At 36.0% G+C, this 16,578-nt stretch overlaps 1 protein-coding gene across 3 annotated transcripts in view; it reads right to left on the reverse strand.

The window, feature by feature from the left end:
* Positions 1 to 16,578, reverse strand: part of WWC2 (WW and C2 domain containing 2) — a 209,296-nt gene that overhangs the window by 79,988 nt on the left and 112,730 nt on the right. The gene's annotated exons all lie outside the window — the stretch shown is intronic.

The raw sequence follows: 16,578 nt of genomic DNA on the forward strand, positions 1-16,578 counted from the left end.
TTCCAAAGCGAATGTGTCACTTTATACTCCCACCAGCAGTAAGGAGTTCCAGCAGCTCCACACCTTGACAATTCTTTGTATTGTTGGTCTTTTTGATTTCAGCTCTTCTAAATGGTGTGAAGCAGTTATTTTTAAATTGAATACTAACAAATTCATTATAGTCACAGAGTGTGGTCTGATCAATACTTTGAAACTTATTGAAACTAACCTAATGGCCCAATATCTGGTTAGTTTTCATAAATGTACTGTGTTTAAAAAGAATTTTTATTCCCCACTTTTTTGGCGCAATGTTGTATATACATTAATTAGATTACATTGGTCAATCATGTTATTCACCTATTCTATACTATTTTTTTTATCTGTTTGACCTATCAATTATTGAATGTTACACTGGAATCTCCCACTGTGATTGTGGACTTGTCATTTTCTACTTGGATTTTCTGCCAATGTTTGCTATATATTTTGGGGCCTGTATTTCAACAGAGGCATTAGAGATTCATGGTCCTCTTTTTTTTTTCTTAGCAAAGCATTTTGCCTTATAATCTACCTTTTCCAAAATTAACAAAGCTATACCAGCTTTATTCAGATTAGAATTTGATTGTTGCATCTTTTTTCCATCCTTTTATTTTTAACTTTTCTATATCTTTATTTTAGGTGTCTCTTATAAGCATCACAAGATCTTTATTTCCAAAACCAGTCTGTCAATCTTTGTCTTTTTACTAGAGCATTTAATCCAATTACACTTAATTCTAATTACTGATACATTTAGACTTAGTTTTACCATCTTATATTAGATGCTTCCTTTGGCTTGCCTTTTTGATTCTCTTCTCTTCTTTCCTGCTTTCTTAAGTATTTCCAGTGGTGAAGAAATAGTGGTGCCATATGTTACTTTCTGATTTTGTCTGAAAATGGTTTTATCTCATCCATATGCATGAAAGATGTTTTACTGTGTATAAAATTCTGGTTAATGGTTACTCTCTCTTAGAACACTCAAAGTATTACACTATCATTTTCCTTCCATCACAGTTATGGAATAGTCAGCTATTGTCGAATTGTTGATTTTATTACTCTGGTAGCTTTGAATTTTAATCATTACATGATTAATTTATAGAATTTCTCCTTGGTTCTTTTTCTTTTTTTTTTTTTGAGGAAGATTAGCCCTGAGCTAACTGCTGCCAATCCTCCTCTTTTTGCTGAGGAAGGCTGGCCCTAAGCTAACTTCCATGCCCATCTTCCTCTACTTTATATGTGGGATGCCTACCACAGCATGGCATGCCAAGTGGTGCCATGTCTGCACCCGGGATCTGAACCAGTGAACCCTGGGCCGCCAAAGAGGAACGTGCACACAACTGCTGCCCCACTGGGCCGGCCCCTCCTTGGTTCTTTTTCATACATCCTTGATCATTTTCATCGTATCTTCCTTACTCATATTTTCAATTCCTTTTTTATTTCTTGAAACATACGAACCACCCATATTTTGTATTCTCTACCTAAAATCAACATAATTTGAAGCATCTGAAGACCTGATTTTATTGTCTGTTTTTCTGCTAGTTTTTATTGATGAGATCTTGTTTCTAATTAAATTTGTGATTTGGGGCTCTGAGTTCATGCAGGAGTCTTCTTCCAGAGAGGATACGCACCTGCAGGCAACTGGAGGCACAACTATCTGCCACTGCCTAAACCTGTCACAGCTTACACTGTGTTTAGCTTGCACTTTCTCAGACCATCCAGATAAATGTGAGCTCAGGCTACAAACCCATGTAAGGGGCATCAGATGGTGATAAGTTCAAAGATCCAAATTGTTTTTTTCTTTTTCAACATAGCGTTGTTTTTTCCAAATAGACAAATTTCCTTCCTGCTTTCTAGAAGTGGTGGTGGTGGTGATGGCAGTGGCAGGTATGCTGGGGTGGCTGGGTTGGTTGAGCTTAAGTCTAGTATTCTCTTACTGAGGGTTTAATCTTTTGGGGTCCCACTTTTATGCAGTTGGGCTTTGTCTCCACGAGACCATGAAAGCAAGAATGTGGAAGGTGATGTTCACCCAGCTTGGCCAATTCCCTTGGGCTAAAGCCAGCTTTCGTGCTCTGATTATTATCCCGGGTTCCATGTCTAGCTGACAGTCTCCGTGAATGCCTTTCTTGCCAGCTCATTCATGCTTTTACTTTTCTTCATTTATATCATATTCACGTCACCATTTTTAGTTACCCTCAGGAGACGTGCAGTGTGGGCATAGAGTTCACCATTCTGTTAACAGAAAAGCCCCCTAACGTTGGTTTTCTGTGCTTTCTCTTTCCTATTCTTGTGATATCACGACAAGGCTTGATTTGGTTTTCCACACCTGTAAAAATATTGAGCTGCTCTACTGAGTAGCTCTATTTTAGAGCTACTTTATAGTACCCCTGTTTTTTATTTCATTAATTATTGTTCCTATCTTCATTTCTTTCCATTTTCTTTCAGTTTAGTCTGCTCCTTCTCTAATCTTTTTAATATGTTTAGTTATTAATGCTAACATTTCTTTTTCATTTAAGACTATAAAAATTTCTTACTAAAAATTGCTTTAGTTGTAGCTCACAAATTTTTTATGTATTTTTATGACCATTCAATTCTAACTACTTTCTATATTTCCATTTGATTTTTTTAATCCATGAATACTGCTAAATTCTATTTAAAAATTGTTTAAAGTTCCATCTAAGAATTTTGTGATTTTCTTAAGTTTTATCTTTTTGTTACTGATTTCTAACTTAATTAGCAGCATGATCAGACAATGTGCTCAGTTTGACATCAATTCATTGTATTAAATTTTTTTTTTTTTGAGGAAGATTAGCCCTGAGCTAACATCTGTGCCGATCCTCCTCCATTTTATATGTGGGATGCCTGCCACAGCATGGCTTACCAAGCAGTGCCATGTCCGCACCTGGGATCTAAACCAGTGAACCCCGGGCCGCTGAAGCGGAACATGTACACTTAACTGCTGCCCCACCAGGTTGGCCCCCATTGTATTAATTTTTTCAGGGCAGTTTTATGGCTAGCATGTCGTTAATTTTTATAAGTGAGTGCTGGAAAGAAATCTGCATTCACTGTTTGGTGGGCTCCACATATAACGATTAGACTAAGTTTATTAACTTAGTTGTTTGAACTCCCCACCCTAATACAACATAAGCTCCATAAGAGCAACCCTCTTGTTTTGTTTCAGCTATTCCTCATTGCCTCGAACAGTGCCTGACCTATGCTAAGTACTCCATTTGCTCTCTGCTATAGCAAATGTGTCAAACAGTACCTGGCATGTATGAAGCACTCAATAAATAATTGCTTAACCAATAAAAGACTGAAGACTTGCCATCCTGTCAGTTATTGCACTTGATTTATCAAAATGTCTCACTATGAGCATGGCTTTGTCTGTTACTCCCCATAGTTCTGCCACTCATCGCTTTAAATGTTTTGTCGTTAATTTAAGTAAATAAGTTCATGACTGAACTTTTCACACTTAAATCACTGATCCATCTGGAATTATTATATAAGGGATAAGGTACAGATCCACCTTAATTTCCTGTAAAACGGGCAAAGAGATGTCCCTAAGCATTCACTGAATAATCAATTTTTTCCCTAATGACACAGAATGCCACTTTTATCATATTTTAAATTCAATGAGGCATTTCTGTGTATTTCTGGATATTCAGTTCCACTGATCTTCCTATTTTTGTGTCAATATCACACTTTTATAATTACTGGAGATTTAAGTACTTTAAATATATTAACATAAATACCTATAGGCTATTGCCAACCCAACTGTAATAAACATTCATGCATATAGATTGTGGTCTCTAAATACCATTTCTCACTAAAAAGAATAAGAATTTCTTGGAAAAATGTCTGATTCCAGGTCTAGGGCAAAAAAAGTCAAGAACATCTTTTCAGACCAGGGAGAAAGAAACTATAAGAATACTGGGATCAGAGAATTCAGGAGCCAGTATAAAGAGGCTCCTTTATGCATGAGACAGGACAAGGTGAGTTCAATAAGAATGATAATTGTCAGGACATCGATAATGTTTATATGTGTGAGCACATACTGATACTTAAACAAATTCAACTCTGTTAGTCACCTCTGGCAGATGCAAAGCCACAGCTCATCATTTGAAAACAGGTTTTAAAAAAAGGAAAACAATCCAATATTTATCCATCTTTCCAATATGAGATGAGGGTAAGCAAATAGCAAATAGCAGTGGGGTGGGGGTGGGGTTCTTTAGAGAAGTATCCCAACAAATAAATAAATAAATAGGGAATAACACAATTAGACTAAAATCATTTGCAACCCTTAATGAAATAACGAATCTAGACGATGACCATGAATGATTACTACTATAATAAAAGGGAAAAAATGAGATACTGTATACCTGAGATGGTATAATACTATGATGAATCCTAACCCCCCCAAAAAACTACATCTCATAATCTCTACATCTAATTAGCAATTTACAGGAAACAAAGGGGCCAAGAAATTTGTTCAAGTAGACTATGAGGATATGAAATACAAAAATCAGACGAGGACTTCTACAAGTGACCTGGGTTTTTTGAACAGCTTCACATAAAAGAAGAGAGAGTGATTAAAATAGACTTCAGAAATATATCTACCAACTGCAGGGTATAGACCATATTTGGACCCTGATTCAAACAAACCAACAGAAAAACAAATTATGACACAAATGGGAAACATAAACCTTGACTGGATATTTGAATGGTACCAAAGAATTCTAAGTTGACTTTTCAAAAAGTGATAATGGTATATACAGCAGTTATATTTTTGAAAACACTTCTTAGCTTTTAGGAATAGATGCTGAAATATATATAGAAGAAATGATCTACTATCTCAAATTATCAAAATAATTTACTATCTCAAATTATCAAAATAATTCAGTGGACTGGGGAGAGAATGAAAGATAAAATTATTGAGGCATGTGATGGAAATAGGGAGATAATTATACCATTCTCTCCACTCATGTACAGTGTTTAATATTTCCCATAATAAAGTATTTTTTAATCTAAAACAACCCCCTCCAGTTTAACTCCTTTTAAATTTTTCCTATTCCTGTTTAGTCATTTGTCCAGATGATATTCTGCAAAATTTTACCTTGTTTCCCCTCCTCCACTCCCAAATTAGGATTTGATAATGTGTCCTTCCTTATAATATTTATTCTTTCTATTCAAGAAAAATGTATGACTCTTACCTATTAAAACCTTTTTTTAATATCCCTCAATAATGTTTTATAATTCTCTCTACATTTCTTGATAAAAGTTATTCCTTGGTATGATTTTTGTTTGCTATTATGAATATGATTTTTCACACTATATTTTCTAAGTAGCTATAAGTATGTAAAAAATATTTTGTATGTATAAAAAACACATATTCTATTTATTGCTTCTAATAATTATTCATTTAAATCTTTTCCCCCATGTAGAAAGTGATATTTTAATTATCTTTATTGCTGAATAAATGATTTATAATAAAATTCACCAACTGAAAATAGGAAATATGATGAATTTAGAAAAACATACATAATCACGTAACTACCAGGCAATCACCACATACTTCTTCAGGCCCCTCTGTCATCTATCCCCACCTAGCCCCTAGCAACCACTGTCCCACTTTCTGTCAGATGCACCTTTTCAAGAATTTCATATAGACGGAAGCACACTCTAAGTAGTCTTTTGTGACCGGCTTCTTTCACTTATCAATTGCTTTCAAAATTCATCCATGCTGTGAGTATCAGCAGCTTGCTCCTTTTTATTCCATTTTATGGATCTACCACAATGTACTTATCCATTCACCCACTGATGAACATTTAGGTTTGGGCTAGTAAGAATAACACTCCTGTGAATATTTACACTTAAGTCTGAGTGTGGGTATATACTTTCACTTCTTTTGTGTAAACACCTACAAGCGGGGCTGCTGAGTAACATTTTAGGTGTATGTTTAACCTTGTAAGAAATTGCTACACAGTCTTCCACAGTGGTTGTACTATTTTGCATTCCTGTAGTAATATATGAGAGTTCCATTTGCCAATGACCTCCATTTAAGCACTACTTTATTCCCATAAATTTTTAGAGTATATTTCCATTTTCATTTAGTTCAAAATATTTAAAAATGTTCCTTGTGTGCTTTCTTCTTTCATCAATAAGAAGTAAGCTAATAAAACCCAAGTATTTGGAAATCTTTCCAGATATGTACCGTTTTGACGTCTAGTGTAATCTCACTGTAGTCAGTTTGGTCTCAGTCCCCTTGAATACTGAGAATTCTTCTCACAGCCTAGTGTAAGGTCTCCTTTGTGAACGCTCCACGCGCACTTGAAAACAGTATGTGTTTTGCTGTTTTCAGAGGGCGTGCTCTACAAATGTTCATTAGATCAGGTTGGTTGACAGTACTGTTCACATCTCCAACGACGATGCTGATTTTTTGTCAACATATTCCGTCAATTACTAAAAGAGGAGCAGTGATATATCAACTATTATTGTGAATCTGTCTTTCTCCTTTCAGTTCTATTGGTCTCTACTTCAGATATTTGAAGCTCTGTTATTATGTGCATACATCTTTAGGATTTTTATGTCCTTTGATGAACTGACTCATTTATTAGTATAAAATCTCTAGTAATAATATCCTTGTTCTAAAGTTTACTTTGATCTAAATACAGCAACTGCAACTTTCTTTGCATTTGTGTTATCACATTATATATTTTTCATTAATTTTCAACCGACCTGGATTTTTACACTTAAAATAGGTCTGCTGTAGTCATCATAGAGTTGGGTCTTATTTTAACCATTCTGATAATCTCTACCCTTTAATTGGAACATTTAGAACATTTACATTTAGTGTAATCATTGATATAATGACAGAGTTGGGTTTAAATCTATCTTTATATTTGTTTTCTAAATTGTCACATATGTTCTTTTATCCTTTCTACCTCTATTCCTGCCTCCTTTTAGATTAACTAAATTTTTTTATGATTCCATTTTATCTCCACTATTGGTAAGACCTCTATATTTTCCTAGTGGTTATTTTAGGGCAGGAATCAGCAAATGACAGCTTGTGGGGCAAACCCACCCTGTAGACTAATTATTTGATGTCTCATGAGTTAAGAATGGTTTTCACGTTTTTTATTATTTTCCCAGAAACAGTGAGGAAAAAGAAAAATCTACGACAGAGTCTGTACATGGCCTGCTATATCAAGTTTTCTGTTGCTGCAAATTACCACAAAATTAGTAGCTTAAAATTAGACTTATTTAATAGCTCACAAGGTCTGGCTGGGTTCTCTGTTCAAGTTTACAAAACTGAAACTGAGGTGTAAGCCAGGCTGAGTTGTCATCTGGAGGCTCCAGGGGAGAGTCCACTCTCAACCACACTCTTGCTGTTGGCAGAATTTAGCTCCCACAGCTCCAGGACTGAGGTTCAGATTCCTCAGTGGCTACAGCAGACATCACTCTTAGTTCCTTTCTATGAGTCCCTTCCTCTTTAATACAGAAATGGTGCTCTGAATGTCCCCTGTGCTTTGAACATCTGACTTCTCCTCTACCACCAGCCAGAGAAAAGGCTCAGTGACTACCTCCAGCCCGCCAGGATGATCTCCTTATGTTAAAGTCAGCTGTGTCCTATAAAACAACCCAATCACAAGAGTGAAGTTCATGACAGACAGCCTAGAGACTGTAGGGTGTGTACAACAGGGAAGGTCGGGGAGTGGGGACTCTTGGAGGATATCTTGCAATTCTGATTACCATATCTGCAAAACTGAAAGTATTTACTATTTGGCCCTTTATAGGAAAAGTTGGGCCACTCCTGCCCTAGTATATAAAATATACAGTCTATCTGAAAATGATATTATATTCCTTTATGTATACTCTAAGAGCCTTATGATTGGATCTTTCCATTTTCCCTTGTCCTTTGTGATATACTATATTTTGCTCCTTAATATTTTATAAGCCCCATAACATATTTATTATGTTTACATAAGCAATTATATTTAAAGAAACTTTAAATCATTAAAAAGTCTTCTATTCACATTCTTATTTACTGTAGCCTACATTTTTCGTTATTTTATGTAGATTCAAATTTCCATGTAGTATCATTTTCCCTCTGCCTAAAGAATTCCCTTTAACATTAATATATTACAGTTCTGCAAGCAATCAATTCTCACAGCATTTGTCTGCCTGGAAAAATTATTTTGCCTTCACTTAAAAATTTTTGTGGTAAAAAATACATATAATAAAATTTACCATTTAACTATTTTTAAATGTACAATTTAGTGGCATTAAGTGCAACCATCATCACTAGGCATCTTCAGATCTATTTCACCACCCAACACTGAAACTCTGTACTCAGTGAACAAAATTCCCCATTCTCCTCTCCCCCAACCCCAGTAACAACTATTCAACTTTCCGTCTATGAATTTACCTCATCTAGCACCTCACATAAGTGGAATCATACAATATTTGTCCTTTTGAGTTTGGCTTATTTCATTTAGCATAAAGTTTTCAAAATTTATCCATGTTGTAACATGTATCAGAATTTCACTCATTTTTAAGGCTGAATAATATTCCATTGTATGTATAGACCATATTTTATCCATTCATCTGTTGATGGACATATAGGTTGTATAATAACAATTTTATGTGTCAACTTGGAGGGTGTTTTTGGATGAGATTAACATTTAAATCTGTGAACTCCAAGTATGTAGCCTTACCTCCATAAGGTGGGTGGGCCTCATTAAATCAGCTGAAGGTCTGATTAGAACAAAAAGACCAGCCTCCCCAAGTAAGAGGGAATTCTCTAGGAGATTGCCCTCAGCTTTCATATGCACCATTGCTCTCCTGGGTCTCTGCCTGCCAGCCTTTGCTCAGGAACTGCACCATCAGCCAGCTCACACTGCAGATTTGGACTTCCCAGTCTCCATAATCGTGTGAGTCAACTGTTATAATAAATCTCTTTCTATATATATACACATCCTATTGGTTTTGTTTCCTAAGAGAACCCTGTCTAATACAGGTTGTTTCCACCTTTTGGCTATTGCAAATAATGCTGCTATGGACATTGGTGTACAAGAATCTGTTTGAGTCCCTGCTTCCAATTCTTTTGGGTATACCTAGAGCAGAATTGCTACATCATGGTAATTCTATGTTTAACTTTCTGAGCAACTGCCATACGGTTTTCCACAACGGTTGTACTATTTTACATTCCTACCAGTATTGCACAGGGGTTCCAATTTCTCCACATCCTCACCAACACTTGTCATTTTCCACTTTTTTTTATAACAGCCTTCCTAATGAGTGTAATGGGTGTCTCGTTGTGGTTTTGATTTGCATTTTCCTAATGACTAATGATGTTTACCATCTTTTCATATGCTTATTGGTCACTTGCATATCTTCTTTGGAGAAATGTCTATTGCCCATTTTTGAGCTGGTTGTTTATTTTTGCCTTCAATTTTGAAAGATATTTTCACCAGGTATAGAAATCTAGGTTGACATTTTTTTTCTTTTAGTACTCTGAAGATTTCACTCCATTGTCTAGCAGCTTGCATAGTTTCTGATGAGAAGTCTGTTGCAATTACCATCTTTGTTCCACTGTATGTAATGTGTCTAATTTCTATGGCTGCTTTTAAGATTTCTTCTGTATCACTTATTTTCAGTAATTTACTTACGATGTACTTTGATATGATCTTCTTTGTTTTTACTCCCCTTTGGAATACCTTCATCTATGAATTTAAAGTTTTAATTTCTTCAAATGTTCTTTGTGATTTTCTCCTCTTTGTTCTTTTTTTTTGAGGATTCTAATTACAAATACATTAGACCATTCAATATTGTACCGCAGGACACTGATGTGCTGTGACATTTTTCTCAGGCTCTTTTTCCTCTATGTAATTCATCTTGGATAGTTTCTATTCCTATGTCTTCAAATTCACTCATCTTTTATTTGGCATCCAAGTTATTCTCATATGGTGTATTTTTCATTTCTGACATTGTATTTTTAAATAGTAAAAGCTCCATTTTGATCCTTTTTATATCTTTATTTTCTCTCCTCATCAGGTTTTCCTCTACATTCTTGAGCATATGTATGATATGCTTTAACATGTTGGTCTGCTAATTAAATCGTATCTTTATTTCTTCCTTTTGTTGCAGGTCATATTTTCTTGCTTCCTTAAATGCCTGGTAATTTTTAACAGCTTTATTGATGTATAAATGGCATATAATAAAGTGACTATGTTTAAGCCTTATACTTTGATAAATGTTGACATATGTATATACCCATGAAACCACCAACACAATCAAGATAAGGAATATATCTATCATTCCCCTAAAAGCTTCCTTATGCCCCTGGGTAATTCCTTCCTTCCGCCCCTCCCCACTATGCTCATTCCCAACATGCACGGAAGTTTTTGACTAGACGTTGGCCATTGTGAATTTTACATTATTGGTGCTAGATTTCAGTTGTATCCTCTTAAAGAATGGTGGACTTTCTTCTAGGACACAGTTAAATTATTTTAAATTAATTTGTTCCATTCAAGGTTTGCTTTTAATTTTTGTTAGGGTAGGCCCAAAGCAGCCTTTAGTCTTAGACTAATTTGGTCCCACTACTGAGGTTTCTATCTAACGCCCCATGTCTTAAGGTCTCTCCATTCCGGCTGGTGGAAACACAAACCATTCCCAGCCCCACGTGAGCTCCAACAATGGTCCGTCCTACTGCTTTCTTTCCTCAGCCTAGTCCTATCTCATACCATGTTTACTTAGCTGATATTCAAAATTTGAGGAGATCCCATTAGAAATCTCCAGAGCTGGCTCTTGTTCTCTTTCTCTCTCTAGCTCCCTCCTCTCCAGTACTCCCCACAAATTCGAGACACTTCCACTTCACTGAACTTTGTTCTTTAGTCTCTTCAACTCAGGCCTAGCACTAGAATATGTGTGAGTCCTTCCCCACACTGCAGACAGGATGATCTCGGGGCTCGCCTCCTCTGCCTCCCCTCATTAGGGAGCACAGTCCTCTAGTGCCTGTTACCCAAAGTCTGAAAACAGCTGTCTTACAGAGTCTGTCCAGTTCTCTAATTGTCTGTTGTTAGAGGGCAATTCCTATAGCAGTTATTCCTCCCTGGGCAAAAACAGAAGTCAACTGGATCTTTTAAAAGATATTCATGTGATTCCAACAGACCGAATTTTAGGCAGAATATCTCCCTGTTGGACCTGTTTCATCAATCTCTCTCTCTCTCTCTCTCTCTCTCTCTCTCTCTCTCTCTCTCTCTCTCTCAACGCACAAAATCTAAATCTTGGATCCAATTGGCTAATCTCATACAAATCTATTCCACTCTATTTTGAAGGAACTCTGTCAGATTCTGGTTCTTTGATTAAACAGAAGCTGAGAGTACTATGTCTACCACCCTCAACTCTAGATATAAATATGCACATGAAAGTGTTGAAGATCTCAAAATGTATGCAGTATAATAGCTATTTTTTCTCTCACTACTTCATTGTCATGGCCTCAGGAGAGTGATTCTCTCAAAATTTAAGTGAACACATCAGGTTGATGTATTTATCGTGCATATGCCAAGGAAACGTGTCAAAATCTAGGGAAGTGTTGGTTTGAATGTATTCAGTATAATATCTTTATCTCATACAGCTCCACAAAGCTTAAGTCCCATAGCCCTTCAAAAAATGAGAATGAGCTTTATAGAATTTATAATATACGCATATATATGTATAGAACAAATGCAGGATTTATAGAATCATTTAAAAATCATCATTTATGAATCATTATTTTCCTGTTCCTATCTGCTTAGATTGTTTATTCTCTCATAGGAAATGTTAACTGCATTTAATTTTGCAAAATGCCATGAGCATCATGGATATAAGGGAGTTTATGAATTAAAATGGACAAGTCTGGAAGTCATGGCCAAAGAGATTGATATGGTAGTTTATCCAGGTGAGAAAAAAGTAAATATCTCCTCCCCCACAACACAGAATCAAGGAAGGACTTCTTTTGAAGTATATATTATTTAGCTGCAGTATGGTACCATTCAAAGCTAGAGAAGAAGACCAAAATCACCAGAGAGGAACAAAACATTATGAAATCAATAAATGTGATTAAGTCCTACAATTTCACTCTACTCAAGGGCTGAGTATGCCTTTTGAAAAAAGCGCTACTTTGCTATGAATTTTAATTACTTTAAGTTACTAGCACGTCATAATAGAGACAACACCAGTTTTTGCATTAAAAAGATTATCTCTCTTATTTTCTCTTTCAATCTTGCTCTCTTTTTCTTTAGTGAATGTGAATCAAATTGTATCATTTTTCATTTCATTCAAAATTCACAAAGACTGTTCTACTATTTTCTAACCCAACACCAACTACAACACAAATTCCTCCCCGAACATCCTAAAAGAATAACCATATCTAACGCACAGCATGGTGTTGCAAATTTGTATCATTCCATCTCCTTCAATATCCTGAAAGTGGCCAAGTCACAGCTGAAAGAAGTAATGAAAGGGATGTAAGCTAAGTTTTAAATGTAGTACAAGAATAAAGACATCTCTCATGTCTAGAGGAGATAATCCTTATTTGTAGCAATATACATTCTCAGAAGGCATATTTCTTTCCATCTGAAGCACATTGCTATGATTTTTGTACATTAGTTAGATCACTGGTTAACGTGGCATAAATTGATGAGCACATTAGTTAACTCTACTCATAATTACAAACAAACCTTAAATTCAATTGCCATCCTTTTAAATCTATGCCCAAGATTACATATACATGAGATTGTAGACTAGTTTTCTGAGTCCATCACCATTCCCCAAAACAATTCAAAGTGAACTTATATAAACAACGTGTGAGTAAATACTTTTGAGAGCAAAAGATAGTACATAGTTATAAACAGCAGTGTCCACTAACCAGCCATGTGTTTGGAGTGGAATATAAATAATTTAACCAAAGGGGCCTTTGTATTCTTTTTTTACAAAATTAAAAGTTGTTTCAGAGCGTATGCTTTGGTGCTCAATAAATTTCTCAAATGCATTTACACCTCCAATGTTTTATTTCAGTTTAATAAACAACAGTAAAAATTTAATCAAAATTCACCAAAAATTTTCTCCACCAAATTTTCACCAAATCTCACCTATCTGTAATTTGAGGTATAAATTTTTTTAAATATCAGATGAATTTAAGGTTTTGTTTGTATGAGATATTCCATTTTCTACCCCAAGAAGGCTATGGTCTAAGTATCCATTGTGAATAAATGAAGTAATAAATTTTGCAATAAAAATTTTTACGTTCCTCTTCCTAAAAAATAGATTTTCTTAAGCAATTAAACATCATCTTTAAAAGTTATCAGAGTATATTACTAAAAGAGCACTAATTTATTCGTTTCACTATTTCAACAACTAGAAATAAGATTCCAAGAAGTACTATTATCCCATTCGCCCAAAGAGGAAACTGAAGCGCAATGATCACCAATACCCATGACCATAATACAAAATAATACAAAACACATGTTTTAGACAGATATCCCTAAATGCCTGCTTCCCAAATACTTGACTCACTCGCTCTAATTCAGTAAAACAGAGGGAGCACCCTGCCAATATTGCTTCATCAAAAGAATGAAGCATGAAACCACTGTTTGGCTATACCTGAAAAATTGTCACTGTGACCAAAAACACAGGCAGGTCCTCCGAGACACCAAAGCAACAAAGAGCTAGTTGATTCACAAGTTACTATTTCTGTGGCACTCACCTGTGAAAGAGACTAGTCTACACTAGAATTTTTACAGGGTAGGCAAGCCAGGAAAAGCCAGGTTATCAAAAGCCGTCAGACTCTGCCAAGTTACAGACCCCATCTGAACGGCTGGGGCATCTCAAAGGGTACCTGGCCAAAAAGTGCAAACAGCAGACAGACCGCACCGGCTGCTCCACAGTGTTCAAACACGACACAGCTCAAAACATCCCAACAGCAGCACAGACCACAAGGGCCAATTTGCTAAGGGAACGTTTCTATAAAAAGGCATTTACACTGACAGGAAGTGTCAAACAGGCACCTATTCACTAATGAAAGAGAAGAAGAGAGTGTCCCTTCTGATCTTTCATTACAGTTACGTATGAATGGCTTAAATCCTCTTCTTGAGGGAAGCTCCCTGAGGAGGGCTCCTGTCTGACTCATCTTTGTGGTCTCACAGTGATGAAACATATATATGAAATACAGGGTTCTGATACGAAGGGCACATTAAGGCTGGCATAAAATAAGCTTTATCTAAGGGATTCTGCTGCATTAGGAGACAGGTCTAGGGAATGTGACCACTTGGGATTTCCCTGATTGAGATGGGGCTGCATTTCCTTCTAAACGGTTGCTTGTATGGGATATCCTATAAGTTTTTGTTTTTAAATCCCTTAGTTTGCATCTTTCCTAAAAGGGGATTTAAATGGACAGACTCTAATAGCCTGTTGTGGTTATTCTATTCAGGTGTCTTACAAAGATAAGAACTGTGAAAAATGGTTAAAATTTCAAAGAGCAGTAATAATAAGTGATAACTTCCTCAGAGGCACACAGCACAAGTGAGAGTTGAAGTTTATTAAGAGTAAATTTTGACAAAATACCTTAATTTCCCTTTTTTAGATAAGATATCTAGTCTAGTAGGTCACAGAGATGTATAGACACAGTACAGGGTTACAGCAACAAGGCGTTTGGCAAACCATCGCATGATATTCTTAAGATATGTAGAGAGAAATATGGACAGGTTGACAGAGTAAAGGGTCTATGATACATCGGAGGGACGTTTATGGCAGAATGACACAGAACACTTCTAGCAAAGACTTCATCAATTAAACTCAGAAATCCAAACTGAAGAGAGGTTTGGCTTTCAGAAAGTGTAGACAATTTTTTTTCATACTCTTCTTCTAAGAACAAATAGAAAAGTTGTGAGGAAAAACCAAACCAAACCAAACACCTAGTTGAAGACTCTGGAGAATTACCAAGGCAGCAAGCACTGGCGTTAAAGATCCAAAAGACAGGGGAAGCCCGTAATCCGGATCCAAACTTGGCACTGTTTTTCCTTTTGAGACATTTGTATACTCAATAGAGAAACTGAAAAGTTGGAAGAATGCAGTGACTGTGAGTCTGAGCTACAGAGCGCTCCTGGCAGCCCCACAGAGCTGAGGGGCTCGGGGAGAGGGCTGGAGCTCAGCCCCAATCAAGCAAAGGGAGCCCTCACAAACATCCCAGGAGTTCAACTGGGATTCTGAAGAGCTTTGCCCCAAGAGAAAGGGTAAACTGGAAATAAAGACAGGATCATCCAAAACTTCAAATTATCTTTAGAATATTTCATACATAATATATGGCTCCTAATAAAAAGTAAGCAGCTGTAACAAGTCAAATATTGACCAAAAATCAAGAGAAGAGAACAGACCAGACCAGAGAATCTAACACTTAGAAATTTTAGATATTGTGTTAATCAAGACATGGAATTTAAAAATAACTGTGATTACTTTGTTCAACAAATTATACATCAATGTGCAGAATTTGGGCAAGTAACTAGAAACAATAAATAATAATCAAATAGAAACTTTAGAACTGAAAAATACACAATGGACTTAAAGTGAAATCAACAGTAAAAGAAAATCCCCAACTGCTTAAAAATTAAGCAATACACTCATACGAAAAATCATAAAGAAGTTAAAAATATTTTGAACTGATTAATAATAAAAATACAAAATTCAAAACCTGTGGGATATAGGCAAAGCCATGTGCAGAACGTAATTTCGAGCTTTAAGGGCAGATATTAGAACGGAAGAAGGCCTGAAACTGCCTGTCAGTGTCTGCTGAAGCTGAGGGTATGTATATTTTTTGACACAGCAATTCCTCTTCTAGTTGTACAACCAACAAAAATGTGTACATATATGCACTAAAAGACATGTACAATAGACACGGACATTAAGGCATAATTTCTAATTATCAGAAATTGGAATAAACTCTAATGTACATCAATAGTAGAAGAGATGAAGAATTTATGGCATGCATAGAAAAGGGGAATGCTTTAGAGCAATAAAAGCGAATGTGGATATATCATGAACGGTTGTCGAACAAAAGAAGCCATCAAATAATACACATGGTAACATTTCAGTTTTCAAAGTTCAAGCCAGGCAAAAAATTAACCTACAGTGCTGATGAGGCTAGTGTTACCGTGAGGGAGAAGGATAATGATGACGAGGGGATGTAATGAGGAGGCTTCTGGGACCAGGGTAATAATCTCTTGCATGACCTAGATATGGGTGTATGACTTTGTTTACCTGCTCAGCAGTCTGTAAGATTCCAAAAATCAAGGATAAAAAAGCTATGACCTTAACAGCAGTTTGGTCAAAAAGATTTAGGGTAAAGATCAGGAAACAACCCATGAGGAAGTGTGAGAACTACCAAAGCTGGACCTACAAAAGGGATGACTTGGTGACGTGAACTGTGGGCATCTCTAAATATTGGGTTGTCTGGTGAAAGACCAGGTGGCCTCAACTCTGGTAGACGTACTTCAGCATGATAAAGGAAAGGAAGTTATCGAAACTCAAATTTTTATT

This window comes from Equus asinus, chromosome 27 (genome assembly GCF_041296235.1).
Source record: "Equus asinus isolate D_3611 breed Donkey chromosome 27, EquAss-T2T_v2, whole genome shotgun sequence".
Lineage (NCBI taxonomy): Eukaryota > Metazoa > Chordata > Mammalia > Perissodactyla > Equidae > Equus > Equus asinus.